We start from the raw sequence: 6,907 nt of genomic DNA, 5'->3' as shown, positions 1-6,907 counted from the left end.
GAGACGTTGCTATTGAATAGCAAAGACATAAATCTTAGATATAAAGCAAAGACTAATTCAATTGTGGCAATGCTTCTTGTGAGTTATTACCTTGGTTAGCAATCTTGGATGCAGCTAAATGCTAAATTTTATGTCAGAATCCATTACACTATGTTTGGGCTTTCTTTTTCATAGGGCAATCAAAGTTTCTGTCTGTATGTCTATAAATAAAAGGGGCATAGAATGTGTTCACCTTGCATAAATGAGTTTCCATGACCAGGTATCCTTTCAAGTATGGCCCTCTTTCATGACTGAATGGGGAAATAGGGAACTCACACACCTACATATTAAATCTAAAAGAAGGAAAGGTAGGATTATTAACACAATGAATTTAACAAATGGAATTTTTATGTGTCCTGGCAGAGTTTCCCACTCCATTACTGTCATGGTCAATCTAAGATGTCTGGCCATCATAGTCTCATAATGTGTATAAAGTTGAGAGTTAAAGAGATAAATTATTGTGAAGGTTCATTGTAGTCAACTGTGATGTATTGACTTTTTTAAGATGCTTATTTCAACTCTTTCTCTTCCTGATGGAAATTTAAAAAAGAGTTCTGGAAATCATAGAAACCAGACATTTTTCCATAAGCACTAGAGTAAGTAGATTCTTTATTTCATAAATTAGAGGTTTATTTTCTTGTTACTGAAAAAAATCCCAGCGTATCTAAAAACATTAAGAAACTAAACATTACCATGAATTTTGTTTATAAGTATTAAATTTAATAATTGATTTTCAGATTTTTTAAAAGCATAGCTACTTCCTTGAAGGGAGAGATTTAGAAGATCTTCAACTCAAGAATTTCTAGGAAATTTTGGAATCCTTGTTTAAATTGTTACCAGGAGGCAAAATGGAGAATTAAGCAATTGCCTTAAAATTGCATAAAGGCTACAGCTGGCCTGAGAATAAAGTACTTTAAAATACAACTGTAAAATAACTGGGGGCAATCTTCCTATGTAAAAATAATTGTTTCCCGAATATTGTTCTCCTACATGGGCTACATCATTTAATAGGCCATTGACACTGAGTATTAGCCAAAAAGTTATTTTATTAGACTATTTACTCAGACAGTTTGCCACCAGTCCAGATGGTTATGAGTCTATCCATATTTTAAGAGGACATTCATCTGTCTAAATTTCAGTACTTTCATAAAGCATTATGCCTGGAATATCACAAGTGCTAAATAATTTTTCATTCAGTTATTCCTCTCTCATTGTAAATAGTGTAGTAAGGCAATTTTCTCTCATAAGTGTAGGAATAGGACTAGTTGAATAGTACTGTACATAGGGAAAGGTGTTAATTTTCCACAGGATATTGGGGCAGACCAATGTTTTTTAAAGCATATGCACAAGGGGACATCACTTTTCATATACAATAGCTCCCCTTATTTTTTCTAGTAGAAAAATTAAGCCTGGAAGCTAGAGAGATTATGAGATAATAAGAGACTGTTGGTGAATGCAGAAGATATGGCAAGTCAAGAGACTTTGAAATACATAATGCTAAAATGCTACAATCCAACCTTCCAGAATGACTTCTTCTAGTTTGTGATAATTTATATATCAATGGCTGGAAGTGGATGAACTCTATAAATTTTAGCATAACAACATGCTCTATTATTAGGTTGAAAAGGGAAGTAATCAAAAAATTTAAGAAGTGTCTATAATCATCATGTTCCAAGGAGCAAAGTCAGCAATCTCTTCCATATGACTTAATTGAGCAAAAACAAAAATTGTCCTTTTCATGTATTATGTAAATTTATGAAAGAAAAATGCTTATTGGTTAGCCTTGTCCTCAGTACTGCTGGCTCCTCTTTACTCAGTTTTAAAGCAGGCATTCTTTAATACCTTGTTGCCAATGTTTGGTGATGTTCTCTAAGTCACTCCATAAGTCACTACAAAATAATAAATTAGAAATAATGGACTTTAAATTAACAGCTGTTATTTATTCCATTTAATTTCATTGAGTCTTGTGTAAATTTGGGATGTAACAAAAGATGGAGAGTAGAAAGACTGTCATTTGCCAAATTGAAAAAAGAGAAAATTGGCAGAGAAAGAAATGCTCATTTTCAAGATACTATGATGAGAAGAAATGCCAAAGAGTGAATAACTTGAGCAAAAATATGTGCCCCTAAGGCACCCCATCATAGTAGAGATATTTCAGAAAAGACAGGTAGGGACATGGAAAATGGCATTTTGCAAATAAGAAACTTCCACCTCTGATTCAACATCACTCTTTTTTATAGCTGAGATTGGGAAAATAACACATTCCCCTCTGTGTCCAGTGTACATTTTGTATGAGGCACAAAGATGAAGGGCAGATTGTTAATTTCAGGAATTGGCCCAATGGGATCAGAAGAGCAGCAGCAATAATCTAAAATGGATACTAAGAGCTTCCTTTTTTTTAAGACTGCATGAGCAAACATTGGCAAGTATTTGCAAATATTTGTCAGTACTGCTGTTGCTACCCAGCAAAATGCAAATTATAGCCAGCTCGAGTGGATTCTGAATCATGCTACAATCAGTACTAGAGAGAGGGTGGGGGAGCCTGGGACAACATCCAGTGCGTTGGTGCACAAAAGCTTTGAGTTTAGGAATGAACATGCTTTTCAACCTTAGAGTACCACTTCCTATTCCTATCGCAAACATATTTCATTTAAAAAACAATATGCATCCTTCTTAAACATTCTATCAGCAGGTGCAGTGATAGTTTCTTTTTTCCCCTCCCTTCTTGTTCTGCTTTAACCTGTTTCAAATTTTACTGAGTCAGTAATAGGTCAGTTGTTACCTTGGTAGTTAAAGGTATGTGCTTGACCTCTTTGCATCTATCTTTATTTTACTCTCTGTCCTCTGTCTCTTGCTTTTTTTTTCTCATACCCTTCCTCCCCACCTCTTCCATTGTCTCAAATCTTTTGCCTTGTGTATGGATAATGCAGCAACAAAGCTCACAAAAAGGACCAGATAGTCTCATTGCTTCTTGTAGAATTCTAAGCAAATGTCAGCATAGATGCAATAAAATGTAATTGTTATGCTAAAAGCTGAAAGTAAGTAGATTTTTAGAATATATGTAAATATTTCATTGCCTTGCCCTGAAAGCTGAGTTTAATACATATTTTTTAAATTCTCATATTTCTGAACAGCAATGATAGAAGGGGAGATGAGCTCTGCTTTCCAGCCTCAAAGGTATTCTGAAAACATAATACAATTTAGGAGCTACATGAATGCACATGATTTTTTGTTGGACTAATCCAAGCTGTGAAAAGAAGAGTTCACTCCTGAAGAACTGTCTAGAGATACTCTAACAGAGAACATCAAATCACCTACCATAGCATCATTTTCTTCCCCAACCTTCCACTTTAACTTTACCGTGGTCTAATCAGAATTCAAGGTCTCTATCAGGCCTGAAAAGGTGCAGAACTGCTCCCAGGGATATGATTGAAATTGATAGGAGAGTCACTGTTTTCTCATGGAAAGCAACAGGAATAACATCTGATTTTCAATCACAGTCTCTTTAATACACCCTTCTTTTGGTTTGTGATTAAATTTTCAAAAATAGGGGCAGTAAAAGAGAAATTCAATCATATTATTTCTTTTTTCCAAACTTAAAATTAAAAAAAAAACATATGCTTCTTCTTTGGACCCAAGTCAGCATGTCCCTGGGCAAGCTACTAGGAGGACAAGTGAAAGTAGCACACTTCTTGTTCTTAAGAAAGATTGCAGCATGATTGATATTCTGAATTTAGGTCAGTGCAGTTGGAGAATACCTCAGGCTGAAAGACTGTATTCCTTCAATCTCAAGGACAGTAAACCTCACTTGAGAAAAGAATGAGGTATTTTATTGTTACTCTTTTAATAAATAAATTTAATCAATAATTAATTGACTGCTTAAGGGTGGGTCATTTTAAGATAGTGTATCTGCTAACAAAGACGTGTGCAATTTTTGAAAAGTGCAATGCAACCCTATAGACAAATGCCTGTTTGAAGAATAATTATGGATTGGAAAACTTTTCTCATTTAACCTTGAGAAAAATTACCTCATAAAGTGCCATTTAGAGAACAAATGATATTTGGCTCATTAAGAAGCCTTAAAATGATGATTTAGTACATTTTAGAGTTCAGAACTTCTTCCTAATTAAAACTGCATTGTTATGTAAAGGTTATATAAAGATACTCAATTATCAAAAATATAATATTATATTCTTATCAATGAAAACATTACTCATCCATTATCAAGTTATGCACTGTGAGTATTTTGCTTTGTTTTGTATTTTCCCTAAGTGGTGATAGATTGCACTGATTGTCACACTGTCATGGGATCATTCTTGTAGGCAATGGTATACATTTACAAAATAGCTAGTCAGTCTTGGTTGAGAAAATGATCTTGTAGTTCCAGTAAATGAAAGGCCACACCTGAGCCTTAGTCTCCTTAATTACCTTTATAAAGCAAGAAATAAGTGAAATAAAGTAAAAGAAGAATACAAAGTAGTTCAAAAGAGATTTACCACAAGTAAAACTTCACAGTATAATCAATTAAGAATTTATTTTCTTTAATGATTTAAGGAACAAAAGGAAATTCTAATATAACAAATAAATGTCAGAAAATAAAAGAAACTAGTTTAAAAAACCACAAACAAACCTCAAGTTAGAGGAAAAATAATAGAACCACAAGATAGTCTGAAATAATAAAGACTTCTCTCAGTCTACACTCTCAGTGTAAAAGAATGATTGAGTACTTAAAGGATATAATAGGGATTAGAAGAAGAACCAGAGCTCACAGGACAGAATTAAAAAGAAAAAGCTAGATATTAGAACAAACAATGGAGAATGTCTCTAGAATAAGTGATTCTTGTTAAAAATGTGGTTAAGTTGCAAAATTATGCATACATATATGTATATGTATATATATATATGTGTGTGTATAGAAGAAATAATAGAGAAAAATAAAAAGACAATAAGATGACATCTGAGATTTCTACAACACAAATCAACCAAATTTGATAACAAAATAAAGCAATGAATTTTGAAAATTATTGGTCTAAATTCCAAATATTATGGTCAGTACGTGAATGTATGTGTGAATACAGACACATACCTACACACATACATGCATGTATGTATATTGGATATATACATATATAGTATACACATATATGTTCTATATTTTCCCCCCAAGAAGTTATTTTATATTATGAAATTAGAAGATCAAAACACATTAAAATTTTAATATATAAAGATCAGGGCATATTTTATATGAACTTTTTAATTTCATTTTTGGCTTTATTTTCTAATTAATTTATTTAACTTTAGTTTTCAACATTCACTTCTATAAGCTTTTGAGTTTTAAATTTTCTCCACATCCCTCCCTTAACCCTCCCCAAGAGAGTACACAATCAGATAAATGTTCTACATATACATTCCCATCAAACGTATGTTCACATCAGTTATGTTGTAAAGAAGAATTAGAGTGAAGGGGAAAGAACACAAGAAAGAAAAACAAAACAACAACAAACCAGAGAGAACAAAAAGTATGCTTTGATCTGCATTCAGATTCCATGGTTGTTTTCTGGATGAGAATACAGTTTTCCATCATGAGTCTTTTGGAGTTGACTTAGATCCTTGTACTGCTGAGAAGAACAAAGTCTATCAAAGTTAGACATCACAAAATGTGGCTGGTACTGTGTACATGTTCTCTTGTTTCTGCTCATTTTATCCAGCATCAGTCCATATAACTCTTTCCAGCATGAGCAGTTTTTTTTTATTAATGCAATTATCAGAGCTCTTTGTTTTTCCCACTTAACGGCATTTTATTTTTTCAGTTACATTTAAGTATCATTTTCAACACCCACTTTTATAAGATTTTTGAGTTGAATTTATTTTCTCCCTCTCATTACCCCTCCCAAAGATGGTAAGCAATCTGACATAGGCTATACATTTAAATTATATCAAACATTCCTACATTAGTCATGTTTTGAAAGAAGAATCAGAACAAAAGGTAAAATCATGAGAAAAAAAAAGAAAATAGTATGTTTTCATCTGCATTCAGACTATGTAGTTGTTTTCTGGATGAGAATACAATTTTCCATCATCAGTATTTGGGAATTGCCTTAAATTATTGTATTGCTAAGAAGAGCTAATTCTATCAAAGTTGATCATCACACAGTGTTACTGTTACTGTGTTCAATGTTCTCCTGTTTCTGCTCACTTCACTCAGCATCAGGTCATGTATGTCCTTCCAGGCTTTTCTGAAATCCACTTGCTCATTATTTCTTATAGATCAATAGTATTCCATTACATTCATATACAAAACTTGTTCCACCATTCCCCAATTGATGGATAGCCCCTTAAATTCCAATCTTGGCCACCATAAAAAGAGCTGTTATAATTATTTTTGTATATCTGGGTCCTTTTTCCCTTTTTTATTATCTCTTTGAAATACAGACCTAGAAATGGTATTGCTGAATCAAAAAGTATGCACAGATATACAGCCGTTTGGCCTTAGTTAAAAATAGCTATTCAGAATATTTAAATCAGTTCAAAATTCCACCAAAATGCATTAGTGTTACAATTATTTCATATCTTCCAAAACATTTATCATTTTCATTTTTGGTAATATTAGCCAATTGAGTAGGTGTGTAGTGGTAGCTCAGAGTTCTATTTTTATTATTTATTTAATATTTTTAGTTTTCAGCATTAAGTTCCACAAGATTCTGAATTACAAATTTTCTCCTCATTTCTAACCTCCCCCCCCACTCCAAGATGGCATATATTTTGATTGCCCTATTTGCCAGTCAATCCTGCCTTCTGTCACCCCACTCCCCCCATCCCCTTTTTCCTTACTTTCTTGTGGGTCAAGATAGATTTCTACACCCTGTTA

The sequence above is a fragment of the Trichosurus vulpecula genome, chromosome 6 (assembly GCF_011100635.1).
Source record: "Trichosurus vulpecula isolate mTriVul1 chromosome 6, mTriVul1.pri, whole genome shotgun sequence".
In the NCBI taxonomy this organism is placed as follows: domain Eukaryota; kingdom Metazoa; phylum Chordata; class Mammalia; order Diprotodontia; family Phalangeridae; genus Trichosurus; species Trichosurus vulpecula.
This window is presented reverse-complemented; position numbering follows the sequence as displayed.